Genomic DNA, 21,760 nt, shown 5'->3' on the forward strand with positions numbered 1-21,760 from the left:
TGAGAAGCATGGTAGAAGATTGGCAGAGGGAAGATCCCCGAGTGCTAGGATAGCAGGAAGCAGAGCGCTGCTGAAGACTAAGGAAGACTTTGGCCATGGCATAACTGAAGAGCTGGTGTCCCCAGGATATGGACCACCAAGTGAGCCTCAGACTTCATCCAGAGTGCTCAGCAAAGAAGAATATAGAGTATAATACTCAGTTAAACATGAATTTCAGAATAAAAATAAACATCTGTGTATATAATATTATATAAATCATTCATTTATTTGAAATTTAAATTCATTAGGACAACGCATTTCAAGAAAGACTCCAAGCTGTATCTGCCCTTGTGATTACCCAATCTCAAGCATCCACATTCACCATATATGTGAGTGTTTTACTCTCCAGATGTTCTGGTTAGGTACTAGAGCCAACAGACCAGTCAAGGTGATGTATCAAACAGCAACACAGGAAACCATTCTTGAAGACACTAACTCTTTTACTTAAAGTCCGATTTGATCACCACCCACTCCCAGTTAGTGGCTTAGTACCTGATGACCCAGCCACTGTTGCTTTCTTCCACATTGCAAAGCCACTAGGCGACTCCTAAGTCATGTCACTTCTTTGTGGCAGTTTCCTTGATATGAATACAACCTCTTAGCTCTAGACTCCTATCTCCTATCTTCAAATCTCACACCATCAAAAAACCCCAATATTTACAGATATCCCTGACCTTGAGACTGATATCACCTAGAGTCAAGTTATTGCTTTTAAAACTCCAAAGTTTGGCTAATTTCTCTCAGTGCTAGTCATTTTCTTGACCTTGAACCTTTTCAAATAGCACATCTTTAGTGAAGACTTCCCAGGACTCACCAGGTATAATTGTAGACTTCTCCCTAAGTTACCCCACAGCTACAAATCTAGCTTCTTTGGAGCTCCAACCACCCTTAAAACCTCATAGATGCTGCATAGTCCTCTTACTTTCTCTTTTTACTATGTGCCAAATCAGCAGGGTCAATATTTGCCTATGTTGTTCAGAAACTAAATCAGTAGGTAAGGATGCAGTTGTATAGAAGAAATAACTTCCCTATATTATCCCTGTAATATCATGGAATAACTATAGTTAGTGTACATAAAAATAGTCATAGGCATTCTGAATGCTCCCAACACAAATAAATTATAAATATCTAAAATGACAATGAACCAATTACCCTGATGCAATCATTATACATTGCAAGCGTGCATTAAAACAGTGGTTCTCATCTTTACTAATATTGCAACCCTTTAATATAGTTCCTCATGCTGTGGTGACTCCAACCATAAACTTATTTTATTTCTACTTCATTACTAGAGTTATGAATTACAAGTAAATACCTAATATGCAGGATATCTGATATGTGAACCTTGTGAAAGGGTCATTTGACCCACAAAGAACTGCAACCCACAGTTTGAGAATGATTATATTAAAATATCACTTGCCACATAAATATGAATAACTAATGTCTTTTAGACAGGACAGGGAAGTTGGGTCTATAAAATCTCAACCATATAAGCACATGTAAATATGAACAAAATTAAATGGACTCAGCAGCTTATAAATTCATATGTATATATGTGCATAAACACATATATATGTAACAATAACAATTAAAGAAGAGGTCATTGATTTAAGAGGCATGGGGCTGGGAGGGGGGCTAAGAAACAGGTAGAAACTATGTAAACACAAGTTCCTGCATGAAATTCTCAGAAAAAAATCAATTTAAAAAAGGAAAAGAAAAGAAAATGGCTCACTGAAATATAATTTTCTGTCCCACCGTGGATGGGACTATTTTGTGGAGTTTCTGCAGACCTATGTTGTTTTCTTTGAAAAAAGGCTGGGGACACAAATGTTGGCAACACTGATTCCCAGAGGGCAGACTGTAAGTGAAAATGGATTTTACTCATGTCTACATTCTTCATGTCAAAATTTTTTCTCAGGACTTGAACTTCAAAATTCCAGGAATTTATGTAAAACTGTGCTTCACAGAAGCTCACTCGGAATCTAGAATAGCTTGCTTCATTTATGTTGAACTTTAACATACATATGAAGATTAGGGGATCATTTAAACATCTTCCCAAGATTTTTTCTCTAAAAAATCTGTCATCACACTGACTTTTACAATGGGTTTCAATTGCTGTGAAGAGACACCGTGACCACAGCAACTCTTACAAAGGAAAACATTCCACTGGCTGGTTTGCAATTACAGAGGTGTAGTCCATTCTCATCAGGGTGGTAACCATGGTCATATGCAGGCAGGCACAGTGTTGGAGAAGGAGCTGAGAGTTCTACACCTTGATAAGCAGGCAGTAGGAAGTGAACACTGGATGTAGCTTGAGCATCTGAAACCTCAAAGCCCACCCCCAGTGACATACTTCCTCCAACAAGTCAATGCCTACTCCAACAAGGCCAGACTTCCTAATAGTGTCCTCCCTTTAATGCCATTTTCTTTCAAACCACCACAATGATCTATGAAATTACCAATACTGGAATATTTTAGGTTAAAAATTCTTCATTAAAATACAGTTATGTTACTGAATGACATTTATAGCAAATATTTCACTATATCCTCAGAAAATTACCTTGGAGATGCTTCTAGATCTACTCTGACATTGAAGAAAAGTATATCCATACTTAAATAATATTCAAAAGCATCCTGGGATAGACCTTGTCTTAATGAAGCCAAACAAAAAATAAAATAAAACCAAAACAAGACAAAGGAACAGAGGGAAGCTCTGGTTATAAAATTAGGAACATCACTTCAAGGCTTTTGGCTGAAATCCAATGAAGGTGGCAAGTATTAAATAGAACCGCAGGATGAGCAATGTTTATCTTCACCCCAAAGGCAGCAGGAAACTCAAAAGTTTCCCTGAAAAAGTGGTCATGTTCTCTTCAGGTTCAAACCTTCCAAAGAGATAATAACGATCAGAGTCCCACAGATCCCTTATGCATTAATCACACATTCAAACAGATATCCCCCCAACAAATAATGTTAAAAAGTATCATGAGGCCAGACTTCACAAAGGAAGACAATATGCATGGGTCCAGACATCCCATAACAGTGACTCTAATATGACCACAAGTGATGCTTAGGAGGAAGGAAAGAGCAAAGGCAACTAATGAAACCCATTTGTCTCTAAGGAGACTAATTGCATGACAGAAGAGAGCCTACAGACAGAAAAAAAAAAAACACAAAAGAAGAGTAAAAGTCTTAGAAATGGTCACAAAAATGATCAGAAGGAGCAGAGGTTTGCAGACACTGTACAGGTAACAGGGAGATGAATACACTTTCAGCAGGTGGGAGAAGAAACAAGCAGAGCAGGAAACTAGCAGATGGAACAGACACCGAAACACCAGCAGTTATGGAGAGAAGGCACACCTGCCCATTTTTCTTTCTCGCTAAAATTCTTAAGCTTTACTTCTCTCATTCAAACTGAAAAATATGAAGACAACCTTAGAACTCTGAGACCAAGGTAAGAAAGGGCTGAAATGAAAGTGAATCTGGCTGCTTTAAAAGTTTTTTTTTTATCTCTAGCTCAAATAAAAATATATTACCACATACTAGAGTGCAGATATGTCTGTGTATTATAGAAAATGAGAGAGGCAAAAAAAGAGAATGAAATTTGTTGTGGATTTTTGAAATGACAGCAAAAATAAATTGTGGCTACATGTCCTAAGATAATGATTAATCTCCGAGAAGATTCTAAAATTGTGTATTGAACAGAAGTTCATGTAGAGTTTCAAAAGAAACCTTCCGCCACATTGACCCCACTAGTGTTTACTCACTGCAGATCCCCAAACATAATTCTTTAGTGTGTGAAAATATTCCAAAGGTCTCCCCCAGAATTTAATATAAATGCCCCATTTTATTCATTTAATTTTCAACTCAATCACTATTTTCTCATAAAAGATTTCATGGACCACCCAGATTAAACATTCTTCAGCCTTCCTCCCAGATCTGATCATCACTTACACAGTTTGATTTTCATTGTAGCACTTATCTCAAAGCACATTTCTCCCAGATTCTCCCTGCGCTCTCCTGCCACATCACATGTGGCTAATCACTCGCAGCACTGTAGTGGGCGCCACTTTCAAGTGTTTTCAGTTGACCCATGTAGGCCACTGGTACCACCTTACTGCAGCTACTACTATGGAGGATATAAAACTGCTGTCTCTACAGTGGTTACAAATGCGTCCTAAGATGATGATGGTCTTTGGAAGTCAGTTTATATGCTAGCTTTTAGGAACCCACTAAGTCCTCAAGTTACCACACACACACACACACACACACACACACACACACACACGTGTGCACATCCATCATACATAGACACATAAAGATAAAAATAAATTCTTTCTCAGTATGTTTGTCCTTTGTATATGGGAAAGTTTCTGTGGTTTGTGTGTTAATTTTGAAGCCTGCTACTTTTCTTAAAGTGTTTATCAGCTGTAAAATCATTGCAATCTTTTACATTTAAAATCATATGTTCAAATAATGATACTTCGACTTCTTCCTTTCTTATTTAAATCCCCTTGACCTCCTTTGACTTCAAGCATTACGTTGAATAGGTATGGAGAAAGTGGGCATCCTTGTCTTGTTCCTGATTTTAGTGCAGATGTTTTGAGGTTCTCTGTGTTTAGAACAATGTTGTCAGTGGTCTTTCTGCAAATTTTGTTTATTATATTGATATTTTTGCCTTGAGTCTCTCGTCTTTTCAAGACTTTTTATCATAAAGCAATGTTAAATTTTGTCAAACATCATTTTTGTATCTAATAAAATGATTATGTGTTTTTTGTCTGTTAGTCTGTTTATGTGGTAGATTGCATTTACTGATTTATATATGTTGAACCATCCATTCACATCAGGGATCAATTTGGTCATGACTGATAACCTTTTTGATGTATTCTTCATTTGTTTGCAAGGTTTTATTGAGAATTCTTGCATTTATGTTTATTTTTATCTAAATTTTTCTTTTTTGTTGTTGCATTTTTGTGTTTGTAATTAGGGCAACAGTGATTTCAAAGTATTGAGATTATATAAAGAGCATGTTCCATAATAGTCTCAAAAATACTTTGGGAATAACTCTATTAAGAAAGACTTACATAATAAAAACTTTAAGACAATAAGTTGAAGAGGAGAGCAGACACTGAAAAGTTCTTCCATGCTCATAGATTAGCAGTGAAAATGATCATCCTCCCAAAAGCAATCTGTGATTCAATGAAATACTCATCAAAATTCCAATAAAATCTTCACAAAAATTGAAAATATAGTGTTAAATTTCAGATGAAAAGACAAAAATCACAGTAGCTAAAATAATCCAGAATAATACAAAAAGTACTGATGGCATTACTGTTCCAATTTCAAGTTGTATTATAGAGTTATAATAATAAAACAGTATGGTACTGGCATAAAAACAAACCAATTAAATAAAATTTGCCTAAATATAACTCTACATCCCAACAAAGACCTGACTTTTCAAAAAGAAGGCAACAATACACATTACAGAAAAGTCAACATCTTCAGTAAATATAGTACTGATCAAATTGCATAACTGCATATATAATAATAAAGGATTTTGTATCTTATTACATATATTCTTTCTCATCCATGCTTATTGCTATTCTATTTATAATAACCCAATCTGGAAACAACCTAGAAGCATACCAACTGATGGATAGATAGTGAAAATGAGGAATATTTATATAATGAAAGTTATTTAATCTATTAAGAAAAATGAAATTTTAGGATAAATGGAATAAGCTAAAAATATCATCCTAAATGAGATAGCCCAGACCCAGACAGACATATATTGCATGTTTTCTCTTATATGTGGGTATTATCACTTAAGCTTAGATATGATTGTCATATTTAGACTACCTACAAAGATTAAATAAATATTAAGGGATCAACATGAAGGAGGAAATTTTCCAAGGAAGGAGAAATAGAATATAATGTTATAAAGAGATAAGGGAGAAATTAAAACAGGAGGGTTCAATGGTAAAGAGATGGGCAGACATGGTAGAGAAGGGAATACACAAAGGGATAACTAACACTAAAGACCTTCTGAAAAGCCATATTGAAACCTACTATTGTAGAAGCTTCCATATATACGTGTGTGTGTGTGTGTGTGTGTGTGTGTGTGTGTGTGTGTGTGTGTAGAATACATATATTCTACCAAAATACAATAATAAGGAATGAGTTGCATCTAATATGAGGTCTTATATACCCCTCCAAATATTATACTATTCCCAATGCTATTAGTTTCCCTCCACATCTCGATGGTAAGACCCTACTGCTGAAGGCACCTCCTACTAAAGTCTTCAGACTTGGAGAAAAGAAGCTGGTGCTCAACTAGAAGCTCACTCTACTGACTAATATTCATAATACCGAAGGTATCATACACGCTACCAAAGGAAAATATGACTAACCTCATCCAGCTAAGAACCCTAGAGCTACAACAGAGCCCTACCTGCAAGATATGGCACAAATGTTATGTGAAATGTTATGTGTTTACCTTTTGATTGAATTTTAAACCCACTCCATTAGATAGAACCCATACCAGACACTGTTCATGAAGCCAATAACATAATACTAGATATGTTATGAACCTGCTGGGCGGGGGGGATTCTATTATTCTGTTATATAACACAGCAACAAAGAGACTGCAGATGACATACTGCTGTCTCCATAGACTAGTGCCTCGCTCAACCCTTATCAGAGCAGCTTTTTCTTGCACTACATGGCAATCAACTTTGAGACCCTCAACTGGACAATGTGCAGAGAATGAGACACTTTGGAGCCCTCAGCTCTAAATGGCATGTCTTCCTCAAACCTCTCCCCTGAAGACTCAGAGATCTATTTAGAAGAGGAGTTGGAAAGAGGGTATGAATCCAGAAATGACTTCAGAGAAACAGCATTTTCCAGACAGAAGAGGGCTAGTACGCACGTGAACCCACACAGGCTGCATGGCATACACAAAACCTTCACAAATTCAATCCAAACCAATCTTAGCATGAAGAAGGGTAAGTGGGTACAAAATACCATCCCTAACAAAGCAGCTGTGAGAGAGAAAACTAACCTTCTTCTGTGGAATGACACTGGGTCTATCAACCACACTGCAAGAGAGGCCTCATGCTCAGGAGCAGTGGCCCAACCCAAATCAGACTCCACATTTTGTGTTTGGGTTTGTTTTTGTTTTGTCTTTTCTTAAGATAGAGGAAGACCATGAAGTTCAGTGGGTCTAGGAAGAGTTAAGGGAGATAAGAGAATATGATCAGAATATATTACAGGAAAAACGTAGAAAATAAAAATAAATAAGAACATCCTTTTTTTAAATAAGTAAATAAATTATGCTTTGAAAAACAAAAACTTGTAAGGGACATGTTGGCAATAGCAGAGATTCAGGGAACACATGGCTGTCATCTCCCAGGGATAAATGAATTTGGTAGAAAAGCAGATCAAACTCATGGGACTCATTCATAACGCCCGTGCTTCTCTGTGACCTCTATCAGCCTTCGTAAATGAGCAAACATCCACAGTCTCTCCACAGCACTAAAAACCAACGTCTTGAATAAAGCGAAAATCTCTACTTTTAGATATCCAGAAGTGATTTAGTATTTAGATGGTCACAGGGAAAACACTTATTTACTGTATTTGTTTTCATACTTTCATCTCTAAATCTGCTCAAGACTCTAAAAGTGCTGATTTTTATCGACACATTCCTTGTGATGAAAATAAGAATTATAAATCTAATTTTCTCTCATTTGTTCACTCAAGAACCTCTCCTTTATTCCTTCACTCAGAATGCCTGTAGTTAACTAAGAACAGAAGAAATGAGATAATTAGTCCTGACTCCGTCACCCGTGAGCAGCTGCACCTCTAATGTCTTTTGAAGCTGTTATGTGTCAGGATTTTATATACTCAGATTTTTTTCAGACTTTAAAATACAATTTTAAAAAAGCAACAATGTAAATAAAGCACGAGGCTAGTCAATACAGGAATATAACAAGTAGAAATTAAATTCATACCAAACTGGACTCATCTAAATGTAGATAGCATGGTATTCTATAAAACAAATAATCCGGTTTCTCCAACAACTTAATAACATAAAATGAGGATGATCGTTATGGCAAAGAGACTTTGAATATCTCCCTAAACAGGAGTGAACTTTATTGAGAGTTAATTACAATAACTGAATAAGAAACGATAAGGTACAACTGTAGAATAATGTGTATGAGACAGTTTGGGATAAAGGACTGAAGAGTCAAGAGTTTCACTGAGTGACAGAATCACCATCCATTGTGCTACAGATCACAGCTTACAATGCCCTTCAGGGCAGTGGGGAAGCTAGTAGATGGTAGTGCATAATGAAGTGTTCACAGAAGGAATGAATAACATGATATCAGGGATTTGCTTTAGAATATCCACCCATACCAAGAAATACTTGTAGGGATAGAGGAAATCAAAGCTTCCAAATGTTTATAGCAGCACTGTAGGAATTCCTTACATTATCAACTTTGATATTTGTTTGAAAATTCTCAAGATAAACGACTTTCTTTAAAGCATGTAGTCTTTCCCAAAAACTCACATATTCAAATAGGCACCATGTTTAATTTATGACTCTAGGGGTCGTATAGTGCTAAATGGTTTCCAGATTAATACATCTCTTCATACTGTACAACATAAAGCATTTATGTATAGCATCAAGAGACAGTGTTCTTTGTGGGGAATGATGAAGTTGCCATGAAAATCAGCTACAATTCAGGGCCTTTGAAAATTAGCTACAATTCATGGCTCTAGAATCATCCAAAACAAGTGCCCACAGAATAGAGACATGGGGGGAGGGAAGGCAGAGAGAGCCACCCCAGGACTTGCATAGAAAACAGACACAAATGAGATGACAGATATAAAAAAAAAAGAAGAAAATTCAACTGTAAAACCTGTATATTTCTCTACCAAGCAGAGTGTTTGGAAGCTCCTGGTTATAAAACCAGTTACTGCCAATGTTATTTCTGAATAGACATGGAGACAGAGAGAGAGAGAGAGAGAGAGAGAGAGAGAGAGAGAGAGAACGGGAGCACATGTGTGTACGTGTGTGCGTGTGCAAGAGTGTTCATGAAAGTGTGCCCAGTGCCTTCAAACAGAATTTAACAAGAGCAATAAACACTGCCCAAGTGTTTCATTTGTCCTCATTGGAAAGACCAGTTTACACAAGCTAGAATATCATTATTAGTGCTACGATTCCATTTATTTCTTTGATTCAACAGTAATCCAATGAGTCTCAATAGTGCCAACCATTTAAAGTTAGACATCCTTTTTTAAAACACTTGTGATTATTAGAGTAGGAGAGAGCCCTTCACTCTTGTCATCAGCCTCTCACTGCTGCTGGGCTCCAAGTGGGTTCCAGTCCAGGTAAGCGGACTCCACAAAAACATGGCAAGGAGCTGAAGCTGCTCCCTGAATAAAGTCTCATTTTCATTATACCCCATGCCTAAGGAGCTGAAGAGGAAAACAGATCTGTCTTTTGTAGTGATATTTGTTTGTGATCTAACTAATAAAGCTTATCTGAAGATCAGAGTGGCTAGCCACACTAGTTAGCCATAGAGACCAGGCAGTGGTGGCACACACCTTTAATCCCAGCACTCAGGAGAAAGAGGCAGACAGATCTCTGTGAGTTCAAGGCCACCCTGGGCTATATTAGATTGATACAGTCTCAATCCTTCAGCTTTCACTCCCTAATATCTTACTCTGGGTTTTTACTATAAGAACAATTAGAATTCGTGCTACAGTCTTTCAACAAATATACAAAGTTTTCTGTACTCTTTATTACAGTTTCTCACACACACCAAATAAGCCTGGGTGACCAGCAGTGGTCATCAGAAAAGCAAAACTCTCCAAGTTCACCCAACCAAGAGTTTTTTTGTTCACACTTCCACACTTGAGAAAGCAGGATAAAGACAAGCAAGGACCTGCACAGAAAACAGTAGATTGCTAACACAATCCAAGGCCATAGGGATACGTCCAAATCCATTAGCTGCCTGTGTGGCTGATTGATGGAGGAAGGTCATTGGTTAAAAAAATAAAGAAACTGCTTGGCTGGCTCTCATAGGTTAGAACATAGGTGGGTGGAGTAAACAGAACAGAATGCTGGGAGGAAGAGGAAGTGAGCTCAGAGACGCCATGCTCCTCTCTCCAGATGCGATAGCTCCCCGCTCCTGGGCAGACACACATGATGAAGCTCCGACCCAGGATGGACGTAGGCTAGAATCTCCCTGGTAAGCCACCTCGTGGGCTACAGCAGATTATTAGAAATGGGCTAGTCCAGGTGCAAGAGTTAGCCTAGAAGAGGCTAGATAGAAATGGGCCAAGCAGTGTTTAAAAGAATACAGTTTCCATGTAATTATTTTGGAGCATAAGCTAGCAGGCGGCCGGGGTGCCGGGGACACAGCCCCGCCGCTCATATTACAACAGCTGATCTTCGGGAGACTTCATTGTCTGCTCTGAATGCATTAAGAAAGAAGCTTTGGGAAGCCTATTAGGAGCTTTACGAAATAATCTTTTGACAAGCTGCTCTCTACTGGGCTGTGAAAACCTGGAAAAATGGATTTTTCGTTTTGATCCCTTCTTGGTTTTGTTGCTACGCATGCTGCCATTTCGGAAGCAGTCAAGTGGGGTGCAGCTTACCTCAGGCCTCCTCAGTCACTGTCTAGCATCTCTTGCATCCCTCGGTCTTAAGGATTTAGACTCCACTCGGGACTGACAGGCACACACTGCCCCCAGCAGGCCATAGTACTCTGCAAAATTAGATTTTATTTTTATTTTTTAAGAATCAGCTGAACACGGGAGGTGTTGGAAAGCAAGCAAATTTCAAATATTTAGATTCTACCTGTCCAAAGTAAGCTTTTTTTTAATATGACTCATTCTTTATATAGGTCATTGTTAATTTTCAGTTCTCTACCACTATTCAATTCTATCACACAGGAAACTATCTGTGGTGAGCCCATGAGGATTATACAGTAAATGTACAGCTAACGGGATCTATTGCACTACCCACAGGAAGTTTATACAGACACCACACCTAGGGAACCTGTGTTTGCAGAGCCACAGGCATGTCTGTCCTTTGGATAAATCAGTGTCAATTCTGTAAAAGTCTTGTGAAATCGCGGCACCTCTCCTTTCTATAATATCCCAGCCGTGTATAAATCTGACTTTTCCTGTAGGAGAACTGCATTCATCCCCCCTCACCATGAAGCCATGATGTGAAAAGAATTCAGTCAAGCCCATGTTCTCATAGCCAATATCTATATAAAAATAGCCCCCACAAACTTTGTTTACTGACAGTAATCACTGATAAGAAAGGAGCCTCATACAGGAGTTAATGTGTCTGCTCCTGTAATCTCCTGGTCTTCCGCTCTGATTTAACAGGCTACTAGTATTCTGTATTTACCCTTTACCTTGGCTTCAACTAACATAGGGTCATAACCCAGGAAATTAATTCTTTATACAGGAAAAAGGCCTGAGTAGCTAAAACTAGCTTCAGAGAGAAAAATTCTCATCTGGGCATCCTGCTGGAGTGAACCACAGGTCCCCAGAAGAGATTCCTTTTAACTCAACAAGCTAGATGCTAATGCAAATCAAGTCAGGGGTCAGTATAGCTATCAACACTGTTCCCAGCCACAGGGGAACTCCACAGCCATACCCCCTCTGAGACCTAAGGTGCCTTCTTGCCAGATCCACCAGTTTCTGGTGACTCTGTGAACCTATGTGGTTGCTAACTTGTCTGTATGCTTGTATAAACTGAAAGCTTTGTGGAGATCACTTTCCTTTTACCCTTATGCCTTTCTGCTCAGCTTCCCCTAAAGCATAAAGAAACATGCAGGAAAAACATGCCTATGTCAGTCAGATCCCATCCCCAAGCCAGTTTTCATTGTCTCAGAAGTCCTGTTCTGAACCCTGAGAGAGTGCCGAGTTAGGCTGGGATTCCGTAGCTTCCCAAAACTGTCCTATAGGCTCCCTTCTAATTTAACAAAGTCATTGGAGAAAATGTGTCCTCTCTGCTCTCTCACCATTCAATTATTTGATTCTCCACAAAGTCATCTTAATCTGAAACCATCTACAGGTTCCAAAATGGGCTTTCCCCCATAATATGATAGGAATATTTGCCCAAGTCTTTTGAAAAAGAGAGTTATATGCTTCATGACTTGACTTCCTTAAGTGGCCTGAAAATCAGACTTTCTGAGTGACTCATTCCAACAAAGCACACACCCTAGTGTTCCTGTAGGTAATAATTACTTGCTGTAAGTAAGTTGAGGTATTGTTGTGTAGTGTTTTGTTTTGTTTTATTTTGTTGAGAGAGAGAGAGAGAGAGAGAGAGAGAGAGAGAGAGAGAGAGAGAGAGAGAGAGAGCGCGTTAATGCTGATAGATGCTATTGAGTATTTGGAAGTCCCTATGTACATGCGGCAACATGGCAACCTCTGTAGGAATTAATTCATTCTGGAGGAAAGCTGAACTAGTCATGTAACGTATGTTGTGATTTTAAAGGGGCTTTTGCAAAGAACTAAACTAAATTAAAAAGTCCTCAACTGTCTACCAAAATAACACACATTTCCACACAAATTGCCTCTTAAGTAAGATATTAAGCATTCAGCCTAACATAATAAAGAATGATAACATGAGATTTACTAGATAATCTGATGATAATCTGTGAAGAAAAAATTGCAGAATGATAAATTTTTATGTTTTAATTGGATTTTAAAAAACTTACAAATGAACTATGGTCTGGCAATGCTTCAGTTTTCACTGTCTGGGGGGCCAGCCTCCAGCAGCACAGGGCTCCACGGGAATCCACAGAGCGGCCCTACTATGGCTTTTTATCTGAGGGATGAGGGGAAAGACACACACTCTCTTGATGGTTTTCTTCAGACCTTTCTTTATTCTTCTTTCATATTCTCTATTCCTTATTTTTCGGTGATTTCCCCTTCTCATTCTAGATGTTTTCCTTCTAATTCTCTATCTGTTCTTTCCCTTACAGCTTATATACTCTGGCAAAATGTTTCAGGCAATATAAAAATTACAATGTGGTTACATTCGATTTTTCAAGTGAATGATTATAATTAATACAAATAAGAAACAGCATGTTTTCCATATCCCTTAACATGATTAAACGTTTTATATATTACAGGTGAAAAGCAAATTATCCCTAAGAACCCATGTACATTCCTACCCAAGCAACTTGTTATAGATTAAGCCATGTGGGCAAGCAAGGTATTCTTCTCGGTCAGGTCTTTTACTGGCAGGCTGTGTCTTGTGATTATAAAGAAAAGGCCAATCACTTTATTACTTATCTTGAAAGGTAGTCTTATAAGGAATCTTAAAGGAATCATAAATTTTATATACTAAAACTTTTAATTTTTAGGGTGCATACCCATTTATCAAAGGCACATATATCAGGAGATTGAAAGATTGATGACAAAAATGGGTATAAGGAATTAATCATCACCTTTGGTCATCAACCAATTTTAGTAAAAATAGTGAATCAGATAGTAATAATTGGGATGCTTTGTCTTGTCCCTGACCTTAAAGAGTTTCTCACTCAACTCTGTGCCTTTCTAAAACTTTAGATTGTCTTCTTCAACTTTTCACCTCAAAGCTATTTGACAACAACATTTCAGTCTAACTTTTACCTTTCAAAGCTTTGTTTCAGCTATGATGCTGAGGAAATGCCTCTGCATGACTAACATTCCTGGTTCTTTTAGTGCTTCTTTGTAAGTACAAGGACCTCAGTGCCTCCTACAGACAGTCAGAGGTCATAACTCAAAAACACTCACTCGGCTACCCCAAGATCTTTGAACGAAGCACCTCTGATCACAGACCCTGGCTCCAGAGCTACCCCACAAACCCATCCACTGGCTCAGAATGTCAGGCTAGGCAGACTTGGGAATGGTCATGATCAAAGCTGCTGTGTGCAAGCCAGAAGAGATGACTGTGTCTTCAAATGGCATGTGTGAGTGCGAGGTTGTAAGGATGTTGAAGAATTAGGAGAAATCAGGCACCCTGAAATGAAATAAAATACATCTGTCCCAATCAACACTAAAAAAGAAAGGAAGGTTTGAAACTACCTAACAAAGAATGCAAAGTAATCTCCTTAAAGAGCCCAATGCGAGATTAAAGACAAACAGCCTGGTGGTGGTGGCTCACGCCTTTAGTCCCAGCACACCGGAGGCAGAGGCAGGAAGATCTCTATGACTTCGAGGCTAGCCTGGTCTACAAGAGCAAGTTCCAGGATGGGCCCCAAATCTAAGGAGAAATTCCCCCCAAAAAGACAATTAAGCGCAATTAAGAAAAGTCCATGAGTAAGGATCATCAAAGAAACATAACTGACCTGAAAAATTAAACAGAATTTCAACAGTAGACACAGTCAAGCAGAAGAACAAACCAGAACAGTGGATTCAAAAAATAAGTCATTAAAACTCCCAGTTAGAGGGGCTAAAGAACAATAAATAAAAGAGTCTAGGTACACCATCAAGTGAGTCATCTGTACATCAGAAAACTTTCAGGAAAAGAAGATAGAAGTAGAATGGAAAGTTTAGTTAAACAAGTGAAAACATCAGAAATCTGTAGGCATGTAAAAACAGTAAAACCTAAAAAATATCAAATAGGTTCAATAAAACATTTATGACATTATACTATTCTGAATCAGTCAGAGACAAAGAATTCTGAAAGCAGAAAGAGACTATGTCCACTTATTTTATGCACCAGCACTTCCATAACACTATCTGTGGATTTTCATCAGACACTTTTTAAGCTAAGAAACAATGACAAGTATGTTTTTGTCCTCTGAGGGTAGGGGTGTTGACACAAGGTCTCACTGAGTAGCCCAGACTGACCTCAAACTCACAATTCTCTGTCTCAGCTACCCAAATTCTGGAATTATAGGCATGTATTATCATAATCGGTTTTCAAAGTGATGAAATTTAAGGGAAAAAAATCTTACCATCCAAGAATACTAACTTGTGAAACCTGTCTTTCAAAAATGAAGCAATGATAAAGACCTCCCACATACATAAAAACTGAAGGAATTCTTCTGCACTAGACCATTTTTACATAAATGCTATGGAAGTTGCTGAAGGTAGAATGGGATGATGCCAAACAGCACCACAAAAACATCTGAAAGTACAAATCTCACTGGTTAGTATAAATATGCATCGAACTAAAGGATAATGTAATTGTATACTGTGGCACATAAATCACTTAATACTAGTACAAACGTCAAAAATGAGGAAGCCGGAGAGCTGGATCAGTGGTTGAGAACACTAGATGCTCTTGCAGAGGACCAGGTTTGGTTCCCAGCACTCACATGGTGGCTCACAGCATCTGTGACTCCAGTTCTAGAGGATCTGACATCCTCTTCTGACCGCTTGAGGCAGTGCATACATGTGGTGCACACACACACACATGCACGCACGCACGTACACACGCAGGCAGGCAGAACACTCATACACACAAAATTAAAATAAATTTTTAAAAAGTTATCAAAAACTATAACCACAAAATTTTTTCATATCTAAGAATTTAATTTTGATATCAATAATACAAATTTGGAAGTAAATTTTTCCTAACTTATCAAGTTATATAGCAAACATAAAGCCACTTGAATTTCTAGTATAGATGTAAGCGGTCTATAAAAGGATGACTGAGCTGAATAAAATTATCAGAGCAATGTGTCACAAGATATGGTCTCAATTTTTCTCAAAATTATGTGATACCTCAAAATAGATGATCAGTATATATGACACTCCACAATCAAGATAGATAACAGTAGTAAATATTTCTAGAATTGAAATAATCTAATAGGAAGTTATGAGGGAAAAGACACATTACTTTCAAAGAAGCAAGACTATCACTACTCCAAAGAACTCATTGAAATCAATCCATAACAAAACAATAGCTTTCAAGTATTGAAGGAATATGGGACTTTTCCTATAGTTTCTTATCCTAAAAATAAAAAAAAACCAACAGTACAGTTTTTTCATATCAGCAGAAAAACCAGCACTGTGCTGAAAAACAGAATTCTCAGCACAGAGCTGAGAGGACAACATGAGTAGGCGTGGTCAAGGTTTACCATCCCCTTTGGGGATGCAAGTAAAGTTTTGAAAAAAATTGTGCTAGGAAACTGACTACCCAAGTAACAGGCATCATTGATGTATGTAACTAGAGGCTTCTCTTCTGCCTGCCCGTTCCTGAATAACTATCGGAGGCTTAACAGTAATAACAAACTGTTGGCCAATGACTCAGGCTTCTTACTGGCTAGCTCTACATATAAATTAACCCATTTCTAACGATCTCTATATCGCCACATGCCTCGTGGCTTACTGGCGATGCTCTGGCATCTTCCTCCTTACTGCTAGCATCTCTCAGACTTCACCCTTCTTCTGCTTTATCTCTGCTTTGATTTCCCACCTGACTCTATCCTGCCTTGCCATAGCCAAAGCAGCCTTATTTACCAACCAATGAGAGCAACACATATTTACAGCATACAGAAAGACATACCTCAGCAGAAGTGTGCCATGGACATCCCATGAGCCCTCTGTATAAACAATATGTTGCATATGGTTTCCATACCCCAATGAATCAAGCACATCACAGAGTAAATAAACTCAACCCAGTATACCCCAAGTGTGTTTACATACAACAGCCTTCCCAAGCTTTTTCTTCTTACCTGAATTCAGAAATATAATTTCAGGGCCAAGAAGATAGTTAAAACCATTTACTGCAAAAGCCTGGCAACCTGAGTTTGGACCCCCAGAACCCATAGAAATAGATGAGGGGTACACATTTGTAGTCCTAGCAATTCTCAGCTGAAACTGGAGGCAGACACAGAAGAGCTCCCAGAGGTTCATGGGCCAGTTAGCCTGGTACATGATAAAATGAAAAGAGACAAGAGACACCTTCCTCAAAGTGAGAAGCAGTTCTTAAAAGTTGTCTTTCTGACAACCGCACATATCATGGCATGCATGCTCCCACATCACACATACATTCGTCATGCATACATGCACATATATATACATGTAATATACAAATAGGAAATCAAATAAACATAATTGTCAACAGCACCTTCTATTCAGTTTAAAGTCAATCATGTGGATATCATATTTTTGGTTGAAAAATAATTAAATAATAAAATGCATGTTGATTATCATGTGGTACCACACCAGCAATGTTTTTTAAGTACTTTCTGACATCAAATTGTATCTCTTGCATTTAAAATGATCAACCGGTTCATTTATATAAGCTTTGAATTTTGTTTTTATATAGAAAGATGAGCAATAAAGTTCAGCACCCTGCTTGTAAAACCTTCTTCACAAACAAGAGGTTAAGGCAGTGAATTACCATTCCCTGGCAAAAACATGCAAATACTGTACAACTGTCATTGTATTTTCTCTTTCAATGTTTCTAGTTGGAGTGTAAGATTTTTCTATTCTGTGTAATAACGCTGATATCTGGCAATTTACAGATTTTTGAAAAAAATCCTCCATTAGTAAATTTGCATATCATAATTATGCCTTCCATTAAACTGCTATATTTCACTGTCAACATTTCCTGTGCTTTCTAACTTTATCTGTGGTCAGTTATGATTATGAGTATCAACATATGGCTAATCAACAAATGGTTAATAATAAAGTTAAAGGAGAAAACTTCCAAGCAACTGAGTCCTTAATATAATCGTGTGATTTCTACCCATGTGTACCATACAAAGAAGCTAGAGAGTTTTCTAATCAAAATACAGAAAGCGGTTTGGATAACTTGGGGTTTTGTTACATGCATAGACACTCATGATATCTGTATGGTGATTTATTGGGGAATACTGGGAGCATCACCCTGAAGCAAAGCATCAGGCTCCAATGCCCCAATCTTCTCCCCTTATTTCTGTGAAGTCCACTCTGCATGATACAACCAACCATATTAGCATTCTTCAGGCTCCTGAGGCTGGGCTGGGGCTAAGGGCAGCACTTGTGCAGGACCCTGGGTTCTATCATCAATACCACACCAAAAGAGAGATATTTAAAACTCACTTTAGATCATGTCCTTTTCTCCTACCAGAAGCTTCACTACATTGTTCATGCACTGTAAATATGTACAAGAGTTTAACTTAAATATTTGAATGTTTTGGTTTTCTTAAGAGCATCGTGTCTTTTTATTTTAAAATTTTTATTGAGCTATTTATTTTTCTCTGCTCTCTTCTTTTTCTCCTCTCTCACCTTACACCCTCTCCTATGATCCCCATGTTCCAAATTTACTCAGAAGATCTTATCTTTTTTCTACTATCCACATAGATTAGATCCACGTATGTCTCTTTTAGGGTCCTTTTTGTTGTCTAGGTTCTCTGGGATTGTGAATTGCAGGCTGCTTTTTCTTTGCTTTATGTATAAAAGCCACTTATGAGTGAGTGCATATGATATTTGTCTTTCAGGGTCTGGGTTAACTCACTCAATATGATGTTTTCTAGTTCCATCCATTTGCCTGCTTAACTCAAAAGCCATCTTCTCCTACCTGCCTTCTTTTCTCCATCCTTCCCCAGAAAACTGCTGAGAGTTACAGTAGCTATCAACTTTAGGAAGACTAGTCTCAAGCTTCTATTTAAGAAAGAGAGATGTTAAAATATATTTTTGAAATAATTATAAAATCTTGAGAAACTATGCTACTGCTTATTTAAAAATAAGCATGTAAACCTGAAGTAAATATAGGAGAGAAGAATAAGAAACTAATCCCCACCTTAAGAAAACAGAATAAAAACCAGCAAGTTTATATACAAGGCAAATAGGGGGAAATAGGGCAAGAAAAAAAAGAAAGAAATTGGAAGCACAAAGCAGAGAAAACTAGAATTATAATGTTATTTTTTAAAGAATTAATAAAAATATATTTGTTGATTATTAAAATACACCCTTTAAGAGTAAAAAGGCCAGGTACAGAAAGAGCAAAGCTCTTTTTAATACATATACTGGACAAAATTTTATATACAAAGGTCTAAAAATATAATCCCTCATGTCATTGAGAAGCAGACTAAATGCCCACTATAAATTATTGATTCAAACTACTAACAGAAATATTGAAGAAGGAAGGAAATGGAATGACAGTAAGTATTTCTCCTGAAGACAAAGCAAATTCAAAGTACAAGTGGATACTCATGTATAGCCATCTAAATAATTACAATGAAAAGCTAAAACATACTAGTCACCATAGTGTGGTTAACTTTGGGTAATGGCTGGATAGTGGTTGAGAGGTAGGAAGAAGGAATCTTCTACTGTGAGATAATGTTCCCTTTTGTGCCACTGAAGTAGCTACATGAGTGTAAGAGCACTTTGTACAGACTCTTCTCCATGCACACTATGCTTTAGGTGAAAACAAGACAGACAAGACAAACATGAAAGAACTGAACAAGCCAATACTAAGCTGTAAGTGCCTGAGAGACTAGACAGAAAAAATCCTTCTCTGCTGTGTTCATGCTATCTGCTGAAGGGAAAGGAGGTCCTGCCAGCTGCACAAGCCAAAAGGTATCGTCAACTGTGCCAAAATACAACTGTCTTGAGCTTAGGCTTCTTATTCATTAACTCTTATATCTTAAATGAACCTGTTCCTGTTATTTTATACTTTACCACAAGGCTTGTGGTTTACTAGTAGGTAAGGTTCCGGTGTGTCTGTCTCCTTCAGCAGCTACATGGTGTCTCTTTGACCCTGCCTTTGTTTCTCCCCTTTCTCTGCTTAAAATTTCTGCCTTGCTTTATTGTGCCCAGTCATAGGCCCAAGGAGCTTCTTTGTTCATTAACCAATAAAAACAACACATATACAAAAGGAATTCCCACACAACTTAATTTTATCTAACTTCACAAGGTGGTTCTTGTATCAGTTGTTAGGAGCAGTGATTGAAATTTTATCAAAGTGCAATGGAACCCAGCCATGAAAGAACCATAGACAAGCTGTTCATTCCCTCCCTGTGCCACCTGCACTTGTTGTGGACACCTAGGATACAATTTAATCTCTTGATCTGAAGCCCCCTTCACCACCCACACTGCCACCCACATGACCCATAATTCGTAAACAGTTTTCTGAGTGACTGACTGGACAAATAAATAAATGAAGCCTTTGGCATCTGGTACGGTGAAGAAGAAACAAACAAGAAAGTTGCAACCTTCACAACATGGTCATAGGCAGTATCTGACATATACTTTTCAACCTAGGACAGGTATTATTGATAAAGACGGGTATGAATGGATACCAATGACAGTAAACAAATTTACAGATTAAATGCCATATATTCATCTTCCTGCAGAAGTCAACAACAGAAATCCACAACCCATTTTAATATTTTACAACCTTTTAAATGCTTTTCTACCATGAAAAAAAGCTATTTGATGAGTCCAAATAAAATGCAAGATACCATCCTTAGGTTAGAAGCAATTTAGCAAGAATTCACTAGCTCAAGATCTTATTGCTTAGCTGACTTCAGATTTGTTCTAAATACCCTTTCTTCTGTTCAGGCTTTTGTTGGCATGCTCTCCTCTCGCCCACATTTTAGCCAAGCCATTGACTCAGTGGCAGGTGACAGAGTGCTCTGGCAGCTGAAATTGCATTTCTCACTTCACTATCAATGTGTCCTGTCTCTGAGGATTGCTGTAGTCTTGTCTCTAAGTGAAACTATCTGTCTTGCATTTCCCTCCTGAGTGAGATTTATGAGAGAGAGCTCCGAAACTGCTCATCTCTCTCTAATTCAATCATCATTCTGACACCAGAATGCCTCTGATTTTTTTCCCCTGTACTGCAGAGGAGAAAGGAAGCTTGTTTCTTTCTTTGCTGTCCTGACTTTTGTTTATAAACCAAGCAGCCTGAGATTGTACAAGCTGTTTAGGAAGTATCCAGGCCCACAGTGGCAAATATCCCAAGTATATTAGACAGTGGTGTGGGACCATGGTCCGTATTCTGTCAATTATATTTTAAATAAACACTGATTGACCCATTAGCTCAGGCTTCTTATTAACTCTTACAACCTATATTAGCCCATTATTCTTGTCTATGCTAGCCACATGGCTTGGTACCATTTTCGGTGGGACAGTCACATCTTGATTCTTCTGTGTTGTTTACTTCCTATCTGGTTGTTTCACCTATACTACCTGCCTGACTACTGGCCAATCAGTGTTTATTTAAAATATAATTGACAGAATACAGACCATGGTCCCACACCACTTCCCCCTCTTTAAAAAAAAAAAACCAAGAACATCAATAGTCCATTTTTTTTGGAATTGTTTGAATGCTGAGGAAGGAACAACAACTGCCAAAACATATTTTCTTATAAATGATGTTGAATTAACCCAAGATAGGTATTTTGAAAATACCTTGATTTCAAAATTGAAGTTAAAAGACATGTTACTTTGGAGAAGAGGTTTTGCTTTTGTTTCCACAGAAAATGAGAGGCTATGGATTTATTCTGAGTTAAAAAAATCAGGTTTGCTCAAAAAAGACCACCTGAGAAATCTCCGGTGGGAACAGATGGCCCAGATGTCTGAGTTCTTCATCCAGAACAGATACAATACTGCGGCCTGTGATGATCAAGACTCACAGGATACTCCAGTCAGGACTTGGTCATAATTCTAAGTTTTATTTAAGTTCCTGTAGATTATCAGCACCCCCAACCAGCAGGAAGTAGCCTGGAAAACTATACCCACACTCTCAAAAAAATGGACTATGGAT

The sequence above is a fragment of the Microtus pennsylvanicus genome, chromosome 22 (assembly GCF_037038515.1).
Source record: "Microtus pennsylvanicus isolate mMicPen1 chromosome 22, mMicPen1.hap1, whole genome shotgun sequence".
Classification (NCBI taxonomy): domain Eukaryota; kingdom Metazoa; phylum Chordata; class Mammalia; order Rodentia; family Cricetidae; genus Microtus; species Microtus pennsylvanicus.